Below are 19,838 nucleotides of genomic sequence, written 5' to 3'. Positions count from 1 at the left end.
AAGGAGAACATTAAGGTTTCCTTGTCAAGATATGATGACTGAAAAAGTTATTACCTGGACACCTAGGTTTAACGTAAACCGCCCGTAATTTTACCGATGTTTAAATATTTGCTCGCAAGGTGGTAGCACTGATATGGTAATTATCGAGAAATCAGAAAGATTGTTGTCCTACACAAAAATTAATGCACGGAGCAGACTGGAATTTACAGAAACCATTCATACTTCTCTGGCTGTATTTTTTAAAATTAGATCACGATTCTACACATTTAAGAAATTTCAGGAGTAGTTATACAAAACGAACCATCTTCTTGAAGAGCCAGAATTTCAGATTTTTCTTTTAACTAATTAAGCGTTAAATAAAAAGAAAAAAAGTTACTGGAATTCGTCATGTTATTTACTAAAATTAACTATAGGTATTGTTAACGTCACATCAAGGCTTTAGAAGATACATACGTTATCCTTCATGATGAAAACCATCTTTCGATTTCACACGAGCTGACATGATGGCCTTCCTGCAATACCAAATTCAAGCCTCGTTCTCAAGGATATGAATAATGCACAAATTAAATAATTACTATAGCTATTCTTCTGTGAATGAATTATCCTCTGATTCCTTAACATTTTTTTATTTGATATATAGTATTCTTATGAAATGTCAAGATAAACAAAAAAGGAATCCTTTAAACTTTTTCTTTTCTTTTTTTTTTATTTACGAGAGTAAATAAAAATATCTTTCACGACAGACACTTTTTTTTTTTAATTTGATGTATGGTATTTTTATGAACATATCACAGCATATAAATGAGTAAACGAAAGAAGACTCTTTCATTTACATTTTTTAACATTATCTTTACTGAAATATTTTCCTTGATAAGGGAGCAGTACTTATCAGATTCGTCTGCCTTCAGTTTGTAATAAGTTTTGTTTTAAATAAGAATTTCATTAAAAAATGAACTGAATCTGATGAAATCTAGTTTTTATGATCTCTACCAAAATTTGTTGAATTGTACAGTTTTGTTTAAATGGAGCCATTTTAGAGGAAAATTTAGACACGACATAAGAAGCTCATCTTTTATGTATTACAAATGCAGCGGTTAATGAGGCTAAGGTCTCCATTCGGGTAAATTTTTACTCCACAGTCCTCCGATTGTAAAATGGAAGCCAAATACAGAAATATGTCGCCTTACGACGATCCGTTCATATGACGCTTTTCATTATAACCAGTGCCTATTTACATGACGCTGTGTTTGCTCATTCGACTGTTTTAGCAATGACGCTCGAATCAACTGATGAACAAATTTCGTGGACTTTGCTAGCTATATCTACCTGTATTTTGGTGTTTCTCTGTGAATTATAAACTGTTTATAACCGATGTTTTAGTTTACTGTTGTTAATGGTGGCAGATAAAATTCGAAGCAAGCATGCTGTTGCTCCTGTGAAAAGAAGAAAACGCGTAAACCTGTTACATTATATTATTATTATTATTATTATTATTATTATTATTATTATTATTATTATTATTATTATTATTATTATTATTATTATTATTCCTGACACCTCCAAGGAGTCCGAGGACTCATCGCGGAAGCACACCTACAACTATCTCACCCACTACACCGAACCTCTACTACGAATCGTCTCCATCACGCCATCTACTGCCCATTCCCACCACCACAACAACTGGTATTCTATGTCTGTAAATTGCGTGTGTTCTGAAGGGCCGATTTGTCTGTATGCGGGATGAAAAACCCGAGTTTCCTGGAGAAAAAACCCTGCTACCTCCGTATGAGATCGGCTAACTTACCTTCGATTGAAAATCGTCCAGATAAAGATTCCTCCCGTCGCGACGAGAATCGAACTTAGTCCTATTCCAATCGAAGGGCGCAATGTACCGTCGTTCTTCCAATTGCGCTACGGAGGCGCTTATATTATTATACGATGGTGTATCGAACTCCGACAGAGGTCGCAAATTGAACTACGAGTAAGTCTCACTACTGTTACTATGGTTGTTAATAGCAAAAATAAAGTTCCAAGCGAAGTGAAAGTGCTACACTAGTTAATACTGCAGTTATCCGTAAATATGAGAAGTTATTCCAGAAATGGATAAACTTTTATTAATTTACATTGATGGCCAAGCTGGTAGGTGTGTTTCCTTAAGCAGAGCTATCCAGAATAATTTTTTCCTTTGCAAAAAAAACATTATTTTTTTTGCGTATCTGACACAAATAAATGTTTTATTTATGTCATATGCGTACATATATGTCTGTTTAAAACCTTTATTAAACCATCACATGAATGTACAAGTGAAAACAATCAAACAACAACAAAAAAAGCACTGATTCGCTACACGACAGTGGTCTGGAATCTAACGTATCGTATGACCTGGTTATGTCTGTACTTAGGTAAAAAAAATGCTTAGAAATCATTGAAATATGGATAACAAGCGAGAATATGCAAACCCTAAAAAGTTGCTTTAGGATCAGGAAGTTTTAAGAAAATGTGCTAGCAAGAGTCATCTGTATATGTGCAAAAAATAGTAAGAGAGTTTCAAAAAGTAATATGTGAATTTTCTTTTGCAGTAAGTAATAGCTAAATTTATATATATATATATATATATATATATATATATATATATATATATATATATATATATATATATATATATATATATATATATATATATATATATATATATATATATATATATATATATATATATATATATAATAAAATAAAAATAAATCAGCTAACGCCTTTTATTCCCTTATAGGGAGTAGGCGAGGCCTTTATACCCTATCTAGCTTTTGGAGACTGAGTGGGCAGTTCAATCTCCACCGGTAGCCAATCAGAGATAGCTGGCCATGTCTATCACTAGTTATAGCAGATGCCGATGAAGAGGCCGGCAAACAAGTGCTGCCATCTCTCTTGGTACCTACCCTAACAAGATATGTTACTGTCTGAAATAATGTGGGTACTACAGTCAATTTTCTTGAGTTTACAGGATAAAAAAAACGAGTTTCCAGGAGGAAAAACCCACTTGCCCGTGCCAGAGATCGACTAACTCGGGAATCGGTCAAAGAAAGACTTAGAAAAAGTTCTTCCAGTCAGTGACTAAACTTGAACTTAAGTCTGACTTTGAGCGATCAAGTGCAAAGGACACAAGCGCCACTTCCACTGAGCTACACAGGCCTTTTTTTAAAAAAATAAATCAGCTAACACCTTTTATTCCCTTATAGGGAGTAGGCGAGGCCTTTATACATTATGCTTTTGGAGACTGAGTGGGCAGTTCAATCTCCACCTGTAGCCAATCAGAGATAGCTTGCCCAATATATATATATATATATGTGTGTGCGTGTGTGTGTGTGTGTGCGTGCGAGAAAAGTTTTTTACCTTGGGGATAATATATATTAAGGATACCAAGTTTCCGGGAGGAAAAACCTGCTTGCCCGTGCCAGAGATCGACTAACTCGGGAACCGGTCGAAAAAAGGCTTAGAAAAATTTCCTCTAGTCGCCGACTAGACTCGAAACCAAGACTTCCTTCGTGCGGCCTAGCGCGATGGTGTGCAAACGCCACAATATATATAAAAACACAAATATATATTAAGGATACCAGTAAGTTTATAAACTTACTGGTATCCTTAATATATATTTCCCCAAGGTAAAAAACTTTTCACATCTTTATCTCATCCAGAGTTTCTTATTCAAAGTAAAAGCACCTTGTAGCAACTTGTATAGGTAAGTTGATAAGGCTCTGTATTACTAAAAACCTTGGTATTTCAGGATCTAGCTACTCACTGAGGAGACCTCAAAAAAGGTTGAAACCGATCTAGGTAGTGATCCCCCGCCACACCCATAATGTATAACAGTATACATATTTTAGTGAGATATGTTTTATATTATGGGAAATACTAAGAATAGACTCAAACTCCTTTTATTCTTTAAAGTTAAGAAGGCAGACCTCCTTTAGTCCTGACTAATATTTTAAACTACTAAGTAGCTAATCTCTGTCCTTCATGCCTTTACTAATAGTGAGCCCAGGTTGTCAACGAATCCAAGCTTTTAAGGAGAGTGAGTGTGATAAACAACTGCTCCATCTCGCCTAAGGCCAAACATTCGTATTATTGTCTGACAGGACTGATTTTTTGGGGGGAGAGATGCAGTATTAAAATCCTACATTCATATGCAAGAAATCGACGAAGTCGGCAATCGATCGAAGAGAGGCTTAGAAAACAGTTTCTCTAGTCGGCAACTGTAATCCAACATATCATAACGGGTTTTCTTCGGCGACCTACTGCTATGAATACAAGCATGGCCATTTCCACTGGATTACACAAACTACTAGAAACCTTTCCAAACATTAATAGTAAGAATATTATTTATAAACTGCAAACGTGTTTTATTTAGCACTATACTGTTTTACATATAATAAAAAATTTTCTCATGCATTATTTAATATTCCATGTGGCATAATTACTGTGATTAGTGGCATTTGAAGATTTCTTTGGGCCTCTCAGTATCATTGAAAATGTGACTCATATATATGTCAATGAATTCGAGTAGTTTGAAATATTTTCATTTACTGTTTTTGTCATAAAAATCACAAGTACAAATACTGCTTTTTAACAAAAAATGAAAATATGAAAAAATGACTATTTTGGAGACTGAGTGAGCAGTTCAATCTGTACTGGTAGCAAATCAGAGATAGCTAGCAGAAGACTATCACTAATTTTAAGCAGCATCTCTCGCGGTTCGTAATCCTAATACAATATATGATTGTCTGAAGTAATATAGGTTCTAAAATTTGATCGATTTTAGGGACCAAAAAACCCAAGATTCCAGTCGAATGCAGGCTTAGAAAAAGTTTCTTTAGTCAGTGACTAAAATCGAACTTAGGTCTTTCTTCGAGTGGCCTAGAGCTGTGGATGCAGTTTCCACTTCCACTAAGTCGTACAAGCCGTTTTGTTATATTTTCACTTTGCATATTATTGCACCTTTTCTCTATCTTATCAAATTGATGAGATTGTGAACAGATGTACATTACATCATCAGTTACATTATACATCCAAAATGCAGATGGTCTGGACACATTGCAAGTTATATAAATGCAATATGGTATAAATCAATAACAGAATTGAAATTCATGGATGGCAGTAGACCAAAGAAGAGATGACAAGATTATATTCTTAGGATTGCTGAGATGTAATGGTTGAGTAAAGCTAAACATAGAATGGAAGAAGTGGCAGGGAAATGATTTGAAAAATTCTCATTCTCTGAGCCTCATACCTTGATTTTACTACACAAGTGTGTATTGAAAAGCAATGTCTATCATGAATCCGTGTTGAAGGCGGACAGTTAAATTATATTTACTAATTTGCTTCTTTGTAGAAAATTATATTCGTTTTTATCTATAAAACACAAAAGTTCAATGTTTTATCTGGAGCGAATTTCCCATATTATCTAACGCTGGATACAGTAGCGCACTCAGGATTTAATCTTGGGGGTGGGTGGGGGGGAGTTGAGTAGACGATTTGAGAATGCACGCTACTACGCATCGCACACGACCTATGACTGAGCATCTGCAATGATCACTAATTCATAAGTAGTATAGAAATAGAAGACACAACAACATAAATAAAAAATGAATTTTAATGAGGAAAAGATTTTTGGAAAATTTTCTAGTGATTTTTTTCCTTTTTCTTTGGGGGAAGGTCCCTCTGGGTGCTCCGCTGGCTGGATATATCCTACATCATCGTTTTTTAAACTCCAGGTCGCAACCCCATTAGTGGGTCGTGACATCAGCTTAATGGGTTATGACTAGTTTTTTTTTCCTGTGAAATAAAATAGAAAATATCACAGTGGATCCCACAGATTTTGTAGCTTTGAAATACTTTGATTTCATCTGATTTTATGAAAGTGTTAAAATATAATTATAGAATGCAAATGAACGTCGCACTTACCAAAATATTCTTTTCATTCGTTAACGCGCGTGTGGGGAAGATTTCTGACATTTGCCTTTACTAGAGACCTCTAGCAACATCTATCTTCATGAGTATTTTATGAAAAATTCCTTGTTACATACCAAGGCTTTTTTTTCCCAAAAAGACGTTATCGAGGAGTGGGGAATTTTCGAAACTAGGATTCTCGATCTTGAACCGGTTGAAAAAAAGAAATAAAGATGATGAACAATATATTAGATATATGCATGTAACATTATCCTCTATTGCTGATAATTAGCATAAAATATGCTATACAAAAAACATATAAATGACTTGGAATCCTCAGCACGCTTTTTAATAGAGTAGTCATGCTATATCGTGAGGAACTACAAATAAAATATTTCATTACATTTTAATAAAATTAAAATATTTTTAATCGCTGTTTTTTGTATTGTTTATTTTGAAGTTTTTTCTTTTAAATGGAAATAAATTATAGTTGATATTAACTTTGTTACGTTTTCGTTTTTACTTAATTATATGCAATAAGGGTACGTTATTGTTTCGTGAAACTTTTGTTTTAGTTAGTATATGTCTATGCGTTTATTGGGTTCAAATGTGAAATGTATTTTTATTGTGGATCGCAGTAAAAAAAAAGTGTGAAAACACTCTTCTTTGTTCGTCATTGGTTATACTCCATTACTCCCTCTATAACATTTGTGAGTGGAATTGTCAACAAAAATAAAATCTGCCGTTTCACATTGCTACACTTGCTTTGTTCTCATATGTATAGTCTTCAGGATATGTTGCACCTCCTAGGACCTGCACATCTGTTCATTACAGTATGATCTAATGGACTGGCCAGTTTAAGGTATCAATCTAAAATGAAATCTAATGGGAAATGGTCGATTGTCTGGTAAACACCTTTCCAAGCACCTTTTTTTCTGAGTTTCAAGTAATATAATTATAGCTACAAAATCAGTGTTCCTAATATTTTCTCACTTCCAAATCCAGATCCTGCCAGCTTCACATACTCCTACACTGACCATCAATCAAAATATATACGGAAGCCTCTTACAGGCTAGTTGTACCTCTTGCCATGTTTTTATCTGAAATGCATTTTTCTTTGTAGGCTATTTTGAGGGATTAAAAAATCCACTAACGTCTTTTATTCCATTAGTAAGTGAGGCTTTTGATTTCAAAGAAACATTTCTTATTCCACCAGTTTGAATCGAATCTAGGTGTTTTCTTACCAAATGTACATGTCTTCCAACACTACAATATCCTTGTTGGAAGAAGTGAAAGGTATGTGGAGGATATTCTCTGGAGGCCAATATCACTGATAGAATTTTGTGTAAAAGAATGGAGAATAATTTTCCATGACACATATCTCAGAGTTCTGATGAATTAATGATACAGATCGTTCACCACATAGATTATATACTGAGTTAAGGGTCAAAGGCGTTCCTGCACCTAATTTAACCACCGAACCGGCCTTGACGTGTTTACACGTCAATAACTGTATGGATGTGAATCGTCTGCGAAGTTATTACAACATTTGGATACTATTGAAAATTTCAATAGTATCCGAAGTATCCATATTTCATACCCACGTTATTTCAATTTGAAATAACGTGGGTATGGAGCTCACATTTTTTATTAATTTTATCCGTGTGGCAGTTTGGGCGGGGATAAAGTTTTTTTTTTTTTTAATCACTATTTTTCGGATGTGAATATAAGGGCAAGTGGATCATCAGAGAGAAGAAACCTGTTGAAGTGTTGGTGAGTTCGGAGGTAAACTATGTGTGTGGATGTTGACAACAGATGTTTGGAGCGGAGAAATTATTGTTGCAACTTTGGTGCTACAGCAGTCATCAAAGTGTCTATAGAAAAGCACAAAGTAGAAGCAGAACGTCTTTTAGAAATATGAGTTAAATTATGTATTCTGTCAGACATATATGCCATCCTAAGTATTTTTTGTTGTTCTCTTTTCACACTACATCATTCATTTTAACCTTTTGTAATTAGTTGTCAATATATGAACTAATCACAAACATATCCTCCGTAGCGCAATTGGAAGAACGACGGTACATTGCGCCCTTCGATTGGAACAGGCCTAAGTTCGATTCTCGTCGCGACGGGAGGAATCTTTATCTGGACGATTTTCAATCGAAGGTGAGTTAGCCGAACTCATACGGAGGTAGCAGGGTTTTTTCTCCGGGAAACTCGGGTTTTTCATCCCGCATTCAGACAAATCGGCCCTTCAGAACACACGCAATTTACAGACATAGAATACCAGTTGTGGTGGTGGTGGAGGTGGGCGGTAGATAGCGTTGATGGAGATGATTCGTAGTAGTGGTTCGGTGGAGTGGTTGAGACAGTTGTAGGTGTCCTCCCGCGATGAGACTTCGGACTCCTTGGAGGTGTCAGGAATAAAAAAATAATAATAATAAAAACTGCAATGTGCATAATAAAAATATACATCACCAATATCTAGTGTGGCCAGCTTTGTCACGCTTTCCAGAAAATGTCCGCCCAATAGATGTAAGTCCCGATTTCATGAACGAGTTATTCGTTTAAAAAAATAATAAATAAACAAAACTAAGGAAACTGAATTTTGTAAAGAGCACTGGTAATCAGAACTATGAATAAAGTATTAATCTGTGGCTCGAGCCATTTTGCCTCTCTACGTTCGGTTGTTACTTTTCAGGAATGGACGGATGTTCCTTACGAAATTGTGATGACTCATTCGTTCACTTTAGGTTCCACAGTTTCGCAGACTACATTGAAGTGAGTCACAATTACACGTTCTTAAGTTTTATATAAGAGGATGTTAGTTTCAGAAATAAAATTTAAAGTAACAAGCGATGTTGAGTGAAGATGCATAACCAGACTATAACAAACAAATGAATTTCGCCACAAAAAAAAAAAAAAAAGATTATGGTGAAAGGATGTGTGCATTCAACGAAAAATGGAAGGCATTATTTCAGTGGTTGCGAAGTGTACAAAACTCAAAACATCGGGCTTTCTCAATGACTTAGAGAAAAAAAGGAATTTAGTGTGAGCCCTGGCGGTAAAAATTATGTGGAATCTAAAGAAAGCCGTCGCCGGTGCAGTATGTCACAAACATTCGATTTTTTAGAGAGTTCTTGATTGTTCCCTTAAGTTGTGTAGCTCAGTTTTCAGTGAATCTAAGACAATAACAAAAATATTATGTAAAAAAAAAAAAAATCTAAAAACTTTGGTAACAAATGTTTTGGCATCACACACTACTCAACTATTACTATCTGATATAAACAAAACCTGTTTTGTTTATATTAGACCAATCCAATTTGGGTAATCGCAAAATGTTTCCTTTGATCCTGAGATATTTTACAAAAGAAAAGGAAACTTTCTGTCGTCTTTTCAGTTTTTATAAAAGAATTTTTTTAATAAAAATTTTAAAAGAAAGCCAATGAAAAATCGTTCCAGCTGAGTGTCTTGCCCACATAATTAAAAATGGCGAAGAAGAAAAGCATGCGACATGCTAGATGCTTTTAAAATCAAGGCATTTGGAAATGTCATCGAAACGGGTGGAAACCCAAAAAGACTTATTGAAATTTCTTGAAATTAAAGCAGCTACTCTCTTGACACATGTACCAACAAAATGGCTACCGTTATTGCCTGTTTATTATTATTATTAAGAGAGTCCTCCAGGGAGTCAGGGACTCATCGAGGTAGGCCACACTACACGCACCAGCTATCATACTTGTTCTTGAATTCATTCACACTACTTGCACAGACAACCTCCAAAGGCAATCCCTTCCAATCACGTACCACTCTATCGAATTCTTATAGAATGCTTAAATACTGGACGAGGATAACAGCATTCTTTCAGTCGCTTGTTAAAGACGAATGTCCAAGGTTTATTTGGAAGTTCATCGATGACAAAGGGAAAATATTTATCGTTCAACCATTAAGACTTACATGTTATTTTTCAAAATGTCTTCGAAGATATCGTGAAGAAGCTGGAGGCAAATAATTTTTCTTAACTTGAAGCATTGGTGTCATAAACAAATTTCCTGGTCAATGGATGCAAAGCAGATACTTTTTATGGATTCTTAACTGTTCAGGAATTTTAAAAGTTATTCAAAGCAATAGCAAACAAAATAAAGATTACATTACATGTTTACACTGCTACATAATCCATTAGCTAACTGTCTTTTTTGTTTTGTAATCTGTTGGTTTAATTGATCGAACCAAAAATTATGATTATTTCCACGCTGCTATTGACGCTTTCAAATGTTGATATGGACTATATGAGGAATGCGTAGATTCTAAGTAGGTTGTGGATAATGAAACCGGATGAAGAAGTAGATCAAAAGTGATCAGCAATCTTTGAAACTCTTACTGAAATAAACATTCAATGCATTTCATTTTTACAGTTGAGGTATGTATTATAAGCATCCCACGCTCAAATGCATTTGTTGATTGGATATTCAATATAATGGCAGGACACCGGACAGGTAAGCGAAACGGATGCAGTGTGGATCTTATCAAATCCGAGCTTCTGGTAAAACTGAAGTTTGATTTAATTTGCTCGGAGTTTTATGAATATATTAAAGCAAAAGGAGAAATATTGAAATCTGCCTCCAGTTCGCCTAGGTACTGCTGAAAAAAAAAAAAACAGTGATCCTGTAAAATAAAATACGAAAGTATACTTAGGATTCGTTACTTATTAGTTTTAATGATTTATTGATGATCTGCTGAAACCACCAGCGTAATTAATAGCAGTGAAATAAGCACGCATTACAAGTTTTAAGTATTGGTTTCACAAAATGTCTAAAATATTTTATTTGATAATATGGACTATTAAAACATATAGCAAGTTTAAATACCTTTGCCAAATTTAGATCTGGATTTAATTTCTGAGACATTAATTTAAAAATCTTCGAAATTCTGTGAAAAACTGGTTCTAAATGTTTAATTATAGTTAAACCGTTCTTCATTTGAATGTAACAAGACTTAATAATTATCAACAAGACACAGACGTGTTTTATCAGTTGTTATTACAATACTCTCCATGGAGTCGACAGACTCATCGTGGGAGGCCGTTATTCACTATAATTTCTCATTCATGATAATTGAAAAATTATAATTATTAATAAAGCAATTATTCGATTATTATTTGAATAATTCATATATATGAGCTAAAAGAACCGATAAAGGAAATTTCATTGGATGGGATTTCTGTTGTTATTGTTATTATTATTATTATTGATCATGTCGCCCGCGTGCGCCCTTGGTTCGTGAACATCAAAAGTTGGCTACCCTACCAATAGCGATAGGTAACTTAAAGCTATACAATTAAAGTATATAATTAAAATAAGATAAATAATTGCTGGTCTGGTTGGCAATAAGTGGATGGCTTCTCCACGCTTTCCAACTGAGAGACTGTAGTTAGAATCTCAGTGCAGATGTGGATGGCTTTGCATATCTTTAGATGGTAGATAAATGTCATCGTTGGATGTGGAATTGCTATCCTGCTTACTGGAAGCTTGAACTTGAAAAAGTACCGGTGTGAAAAGCCTAGATTAAAAAAGTACTGGGTTTTGGTCTATAAAAAGTCGATTCGGATTCTACAACCCTTAACTCATCCTAGATATCAATATATGCGACAGATTTGCAAACGGTCGAGATTACTCGCATAGAAATAAATAAACAAAATGGCATATAGCGTCAAAGAAGAATATATAAATATGAACATTAAATAACTAGTCAAATCACTCAAGTGATCAGAATTATGTGAAGATGAGATTTAAATGTAACTCATATAAGCATTCAACAAAATGACCATTTCATGTCGGTTTTATCGATATTGATTGGCTTCACATATTATGCTGCTTTTCTACCCTATGATCATGACATTTCTTTGATGATATTATCCCAATTTTCCTCAACATTCCCTCAGGACTGCTTGAGCCCTCCAACGAGGCAACGAGGGATTTTTAAGTATGTATTTTATGACTATAAATCCGTGTGTGTGTGTGTGTGTGTGTTCATGGGCCAGTTTGCTTGCTCTGAGGGACGGAAACCCCGAGTTTCCGGGTTAAAAAGTGAGACTGGTTCACTTACCTTTAGTCAAAAGAGACCAGATAAAATTCCTCGCGTCAAGGACGGGAATCGAACCCAGGTCTTTCCGAACAAAGGGCTTCTTCTATACCGACTGAGCTACGTTGGCTCCGATCATTTCAATATATGTAACAAAACACGATAACTTCTGAGGTTTAATTTACCTAGACGGTTCTTGGATGGCAACTTAATTATTACTGCCAACTGAAGTACTAAAGTATCGCTTCGGCATAGCAGACATAATAAGATCAGATTATTATTTATGTCTGTCAATTGCGTATTTTATTGTGGCCGGTTAGTTTGTTAAGTTGGATGAAATACTCGAGTTTCCAGAAGGAAAACCCTGCCGCCTTTGTATGAGAATGGCCAAGTCTACTTTTCTTCATATTATCCTGCTTCGCTACTTTATGATACTGCGCATTTCTTTGATGACATTGGCCTAATATGGGGAAACATGACCACAGTCGCCACTACAGAAATGGTTTTAGTTCTCTTTTTAGCCAATTCCCGAATTAGCCGATCTTTAGTACAGGCAAATAAAGTTTCTCCCTCTTCTTTCCAGAAATTCAGATTTTGAATTTCACAGTTCAGAAATATCAATAGTAGAAATCACCATTTTACATAAAGTAATATTGGTTAGGATGATGAACACGAGATGGCGGCAGTTGCTGTCGCATTCTGGTCTCCTGTAAGCTTACAGATCGTCTGTAGCACTGAACTCAAGTACCGATGACGACTAATAGTGAAGAAGTCTTATAGAGAGAGGGAAAAAATTATAGGATTATAAATATTTAAATTCGTTTTTCTAATAAAAACAAAATTATAAATCTTAAAAAAAAACAGTCAAGTATTCTTTACACAACAATACAACGTTAATGCAAACATCTCGATTTATACATTACATTGTTTGTGCAAATAGCGTGTAAATGAAACTTCAGTGAATGGTGACTAACATTTGTGATGAAATGAGGGGATAATTCACATAACACTCAATTAAATATTTAGTATTTTCTAAAACAAATTTAAATTAGATACAGATACACTGCTATAGAACAAAAGAAATAAACTTTTATTTAAACAATTTACAAAATAAATAATAATAATAATAAGCTAACGCTTTTTATTCCCTAATAGGGAGTAAGTGAGGCCTTCAATCCTATCTAGCTTTTGGAGACTGAGTGGGCAGTTCAGTCTCCATCGAAAGCCAATCAGAGATAGCTGGCCCATGTCTATCACTAATTATAGGCGGCCACCAATATTCAGTCCACAAATACAGTCGATTTTCTTGAGTTTACAAGAAAAAATCTGATCTTCCGGGAGAAAAAAACCGGCTTTCCCGTGCCAGAGATCGACTAATTCGAGAACCGGTCGAAGAAAAGCTTAGAAAAAGTTCCTCCAGTCGGCGACTAGACTTGAACTTAACTCTATCTTCAGGCGACCTAGTGCAGAGGATGCAAACGCCACTTCCACCGAGTATATTTTCTTAAACCAATAACAAATAAATACATCACATACTTAAATATGCTTTGCCCTCCTTAAGGGTATTACCATTTGTTACACGTCATTCATTTTGTGAACTTACTTCTCTTAGTCATTAACAGTTAAATCTACATGACACTAATTACGTTATTAGTTACATTCAGGTTTTAACTCTTAGTACCTTGGTTTTACTGTTATTAACTATTTAATTGTCAGATATTTTTGATTACACATTTTGATTTCTTAAAGTTCTCTTAGCATTCCAGAAATTGTCTTGTTAAGATTCTCTCTCTCTCTCTCTCACACACACTAAAAAAAAAAAACAAAAAAAAAACACCATATATAAAGGTTCTTTCTGTTCATCTATCTGAAAAGTGGCCTTGGTTAATTTGATGCAAGTGAATTCCTGAGAACTCCCATTCCTCTGCGTTCATCTTTTTCATAAGGACAGTGTTCCTCATGACATCTTGGAGGTATCTACGGAACTTTGTTTGGATATTTTCAAACAAAGTTCATTTTCAAACAAAAAAATGGTCACACCTGTACGATCAAGTAGTATACATAGTTATAATAATTATGATTGTTTGTACTCTGCTTAACTTTTTCTTGTTTAGCCAAAATATTAGATTTTCATTTATTATTTGATTCTGTGGCATCCATTATTTCACAAGACTCCAGATTTCTTCTGATTTTTACAATAAATCATTATATGGTAAGGTGTCTCTGGCTGTTTACAGAATTGAGAGGTTGCAAGACCATCCAATGGTATTATTATTATTATTATTATTATTATTATTATTATTATTATTATTATATGACACCTCTAAGAACTCATCACGGGATGACACTCTGCCATACACACACACACCTAACCGTCTCCCCTACTACTTAATACTTCTACTAAATGCAACTACCATCAACGCCATCTACTGGTCATCACCATCATCACCGACAGTATATTCTGTCTGTAAATTGCGTGTGTTCCGAAGGCTGATATGTCTGTACGCGGGATGAAAAAACCCGAGTTTCTGGAGAAAAAAAAAAATCCTGCTACTTCCACATGAGACCGGCTGACCCGGTCTCGTGTGCAATGAAAACTCATATAAAGAAACCTTTATATGGGCTTTTCATTTCATTTCATTGTCTATTTTCATTTGAAAGGCCTAAGTTCAATTCTTGTACGAAAATTGAACTTAGGCCTTTTTCAATCGAAGGGCGCAATATGCCGTCGTTCTTCCAATTGAGCCACTGAGGCGATGTTTTATTCCAAACAATTTACATTCATAAATAATATGGTAGTACTTAGATTAGATTGTGGGCCAGTTATATGCTTATAATAATAGATCATTTGAATCTATTATTAGAATAGATTAATAGATTAGAATTAATAAATCTATTATTAGAATAGATTAGAATTAATATGTTATAATATTATTTTGCAGCTTAATTATAACATCTAAAAGCAGCACGCACGTGTCTGGAAGACACGTGTTACCTCAGTGTAACGTGTCAGTTGAATAACAACTGGCGTAACATAATCACTGGATGTTTGCTATCAATGGGTAGGCAACCCATAACAATGGCAATAGCGCACCTGCATAGCATTTTAATACAACGTGCATTTTTTTTTAAATTCTTCACCTGGGTTAAAACCGAAACTGTACTGTATAAAACGAAAGTTGCAGCATTATTTCGACAGTGCAATTCGAGTACCGTGTAGAGCGAGGGTTAGGAGTATTACTAATCAGAGGTAAATATTCAGTTGTCGATATTACCGTCGTTTTACACACACACACCTTAAAGCTTCTTTTTATAGACATTTAAACAGCCATCATTCAAGTAGTAAACTTCATTTCTTTCAGAAATATCAATGAGAACTTTTTTTGCGCGGTATTTCTAAAACACTCTTTTATCGAATTAAATCTTTTATTTTTATACCCTTTGATTATCGTTCAAAAATTAATAACCCCTTTGAACTACAAGTTTTTCTGCGTAGAAATACGGTTGTTTTAATATGTTATTTTATTTCAAAATAAAATTATTAGTTATTTGTTGTTAATATTATTAAATTATTATAAGTTTATAATACATTAATATGCTAATAAGATGTTTTACATTTAAGTAATTGTGTATTTTAGTACCTTCAGTTTTATTGATTTATCCACAGAATGTCCCCGTTTCATCCAAAGTATAAAATAAGACATTCCGCCTGTGTCTCGGACGAAACAGCTAATTCCTGGATGATCGGAGTACACAAAATAAATTGGCCACAGGAAGTTTTGAATCCATACAAGACGTGATCACAAATGCTGGAGTTTGCCGACAGATGGCACCACCTAATCTAGCGCAAAGCTGCTTCTTTGAATTCGTAGAGTAAAATCTGTTAGTCACTTCCAGTTATTTAGAAGTTTGTACACAGTCATTCAGTTGCAATACCTGTAAAGCGCAGTTTTGTGTTGCGTCCTTTGCAACTTCCGCAAAAAACACAACACGTAATTGCACTTCATTCTATCCAGGAGAACAACAGTGTAGTACCGGCTATATAAAATATGTAATCGTATAGAGTAATGTATGTGATTGCCAGCATTGATTCCTATACATTAGTAATTCCCACTTGCTCCAATGTATTGTTTCCGATATGAGAGAAAGCACACACTTCTCGAACATCACAGGGTTTTCTATCCCACAACAAAGCGTGTGTTTTTCGGCTCAATCAACAGTTTACGTTGTGGCTGCCGTTATATGCATGACGTCGGATGCTTTTATTCTTATCAGAGGCGTAGCTAGGGGAGGCGGAGGGGGAGGTTCCCCCCTCCTGGGCGGCACTTTGAACCTTTTTGAACTTTTGCAGTTAATTCTAAAATACAGTCTCGAGAATTCATTTCCAAATATTGTAATACTACTGCGAATTTTCTTCACAATTGCTGTAAGTGTTGCTAGTTGCGAGAGGAGTTTTTCTAAATTAAAATTGATTAAGATTACCTACATTAGTATGAAATAGACTTCGCCAATGTCATCGACGATTTGCTAACAGAAAAGCAAGAAAAATGACATTTTAGAATGTTGAAATTAAAGTTTTACTTCCAAAATAAACATCGCGTTTTAATTTATTTCCCTGTACGTCGTTTTGACTTTTTGTGGTATTTTTAGTGCGTACTGAGAGGGGCGACAAACTCAGGGATTGCACCGGACGGCAAAAGCTCTAGCTACACCACTGATTAACTACACACTACTCAACTTAAATTTCGGTAGGAGAACCTTAAACGCCAATCTCACGTTTTAAGTCACTGACGATGCTAATTCCTCACTGAGGAACGTATGCGCATCTTACGATTTTATTCTACTCGGTGAGGAGGGAGTAAGGGAAGCGAGGAAGTACAAACGCCAAAGGGAAAAGATTAATTTTTGCATTCTTTCGCTTAGTTACTAGGAATTTTGAGACGCCATTACAGTAGTTTTGTACAAATGCTATCAACAGCAAGCAAACAAACTTTGCATGCGAATTATCTTCATGGTTAGTCTATTTCCACCAAGATACATTAGTATGGACGATGTCTGTGATGATCTTTAAAAGTCCCACTCATATATGGCCTCTAGAGCTAGGTTTTGGGTTTACTTAACCCAGCGGTACTAAATGTACTACAGGTTTATAGCCTTTCGTGGATTTCTGTATGCTGTCAGGATTCAGACAAAAACAAATAAATTACTCAGATAATAAAGTAATGACTCCATCTTCATTGCATGCGTACTCATTCCTCTTTCATTGCAGTCGGCATATCGGATTATCTACGAGAGTGGCTGGAGTGAGTCTGTGAGGGAAGGATCGCTAGTTTACCATCAAGCCTTTCTAGAGAAATTTTCGTTGCAGCACTCCACATGTGAGAACAAGATGCTGGGGTAGGGCGGATCTGAGATTTATGTTTTGTTAGGAGTTGCACGTGTGAGAAATGATGTCTTAAATAGAAAATAACGCTTTCTTTCTCTCGGAGGTAGAGGATATGAATGCAATGTGCTCATGCCATGGGAAGCCAGAAATGTTCGGTCCAAGAAGACATGCGTGGCCTTGCCTGGAGATCTCGGCATTATCAAAGGTGAGGGGAGGTGAATGTGGGCTTCCTTGTGAGGGATAAGACAGGATTGTGTTTCGGTAGCATTTAAGTTGATAAGGTTGTCATCACCCGTAACGGAAACGAAAAGATCATCAGTGGTGAAAGAAACAGGGACGTTACAATTCGCAGGTGTACCATCCTTACGGCGGAAGGATTATTCAGAATGAGAGCAGCATTGAAAGTTCGGGGGGGGGGGGGAGTATATGCTTTTCATTTCATTTTATTTTATTTATTTACTTTTTTGTGGATTTCGAGGAGATTTATGATCTCCAGTGTTATCGAAATTATTCATGGCGTGTTGGGGAAGATAAATTACAGATTAGGGTCACACGGTGTGGGGTGAAATCCCGGCAGCATGTCTTATACAGAGAAGTTCATTCTTTTATCCGCTAAATACCAGAGCACTTAGACTCCCTCCGCTCCTGATGTGTTATCATCGGGTTCGATCCCTTGTCCTTCTTAGAGACCGACCTGTGGAACCGGAGTATTGCTGCAATCTCGAGTGGGGAAGGTTTGGAGTCACGAAAGTATTTTCGGATGCCCTCGAGACTTACCGAAAGCGTGAAAGAAGAGAAGAGTGCCAGATGACTGGTTATTATTAACTTGAAAGATAGGGGGAAAAAATCAGGTTGTCGTCCAATGAGTTTCAGATATATGTAATCTTTTTTCTATTTTTTATTTAAGTTATTTAGCTGATCGGATATTTTTTTTTTTTTTTTTGTGGCACGAAAGGTTTTTCTGTAAAATTATAGTACATTAGTCCGGTAAGTGGGCTAAGGATTTTTTTATTTTTATTATTAATTTTGCGTTTTTACATAATCCAGAAACCCTATTGTTCTAGAGACCAAACATGAAACTTTCAAGCCACTTCAGGCCTCCAATAAGCAAGGCGGTGGTTTCACACCGGAAGATGAAATTCATCTCTCACTGAAAGATAATCGCGCACGTCTGAGATTGAATCCACTCGGCCAACAGACTTGTAAAGTGTTTCCTTAAAATCTCTGAAGGTCTTCCATACTGCAATCCCTTCAAGCTGTACACAGAGAAGTATCTTTATTTTATTTTAAAATATTTATAACTATTAAAAGAAAAACTGTACAATAATTGAAACACGGAACGATTCCCCTTTTTCATTCCAATCATTTTAATTTTGAATTTATTCCTTTTTTTTTTCTAGTTTTGTCCCAACTTTATTCCAGTTGGGCTTTATTTTACTTCCCCAAATAATTGCGCCCACTTCAAGGATTCCAATTATTTATTGGATTAGTCTTTTATTCTATTTTATCCAATGAGATTTATTCCTTCGAAAATTATTCAAAATACTCAATTCGGTAACTATTTTCAGCGCCTTTCAATACAGTTGAAAGTCAGAATACACTGATGTGTAATTTAAACCAGTCCCCCCCCCCTCAGCTTTTCCTTCGACGTATTTCTTTGGCGAAGAGAACAAACGCATTCATTCCCGAGTGTCGCTTCTGCGAAAGGGATTCAAAATTGATGACAGGAATTTTGTATGCTTTCCTCCCCCTTCCCCCTCAGAGTGTCGTTGAGTATTCTTAGACGAATTTCGAAATGTTGCTCCCCCCCCCATAATGCAATTTTTTAAGCGTGTCTGCGATCAGCTAATTCTACAAACAACAACAACAGAAGTCTTGGATCTCTCTAACAGGCTTTAGAAACCTGTTTATTTACGTGCAGCTTAATGCTAATAAGCAAAGTAGCGGTAGTATCACATCGGAAGACGAAAATCATTCATCTGCCTTAAAAAAAACCTGAAAGTTCGAGTGCCCATCCACCCCTTTTTCAACATTTTATATTCGTTCAAGTGGGATGTTTCACAATCGACCCGAATAACCCGATGTTTGCTGCGTGGGGATAAGAATTTTGAAGCTCAACTACTTCGGGAGTTTTTTTCTTTCCGTCGAAAGTAAGTTCATTCATTTACGCAAGATTTATGTTTAGAAAGAATAGCTATAAAAAATTTGGCGCCTTACATTTTTGGGCTGTTTTGTCATGAATCATCCCCCTGTTTTCATACGAAGGTCGAGAAATATTTGCGTCCGTATTTTATGTTGACTGATTACATTCGCTGAGCGTGGTACAGGATACACCCGTACCACGCTCATGAATTCAGACAAAAAAAAAAAAAGTATTCCTTGCGAGTGATCTGCACTGAATCTATTTCGAAGGCAAGGCGGCATTACT

At 35.5% G+C, this 19,838-nt stretch overlaps 1 protein-coding gene across 8 annotated transcripts in view; it reads right to left on the bottom strand.

The window, feature by feature from the left end:
- Positions 1 to 506, bottom strand: part of LOC150101192 (transcriptional regulator protein Pur-beta-like) — a 287,353-nt gene extending 286,847 nt beyond the window's left edge. For 3 of the 8 annotated variants that reach the window (XM_090402258.1, XM_090402264.1, XM_090402265.1), the window contains exon 1: positions 55 to 102. The gene's annotated coding sequence lies outside the window, so the exon portion shown is untranslated. Of the gene's footprint in view, positions 1 to 54; positions 103 to 453 lie in introns of those variants that run through there. The other 5 variants (XM_090402259.1, XM_090402260.1, XM_090402262.1 and 2 more) reach the window with 5 other exon arrangements.
- Positions 507 to 19,838: the final 19,332 nt, after the last annotated feature.

This window comes from Typopeltis vanoorti, chromosome 12 (genome assembly GCF_054136105.1).
Source record: "Typopeltis vanoorti isolate ZY-2024b chromosome 12, IOZ_Tvanoo_1.0, whole genome shotgun sequence".
NCBI lineage: Eukaryota > Metazoa > Arthropoda > Arachnida > Uropygi > Thelyphonidae > Typopeltis > Typopeltis vanoorti.
This window is presented reverse-complemented; position numbering and strand designations above follow the sequence as displayed.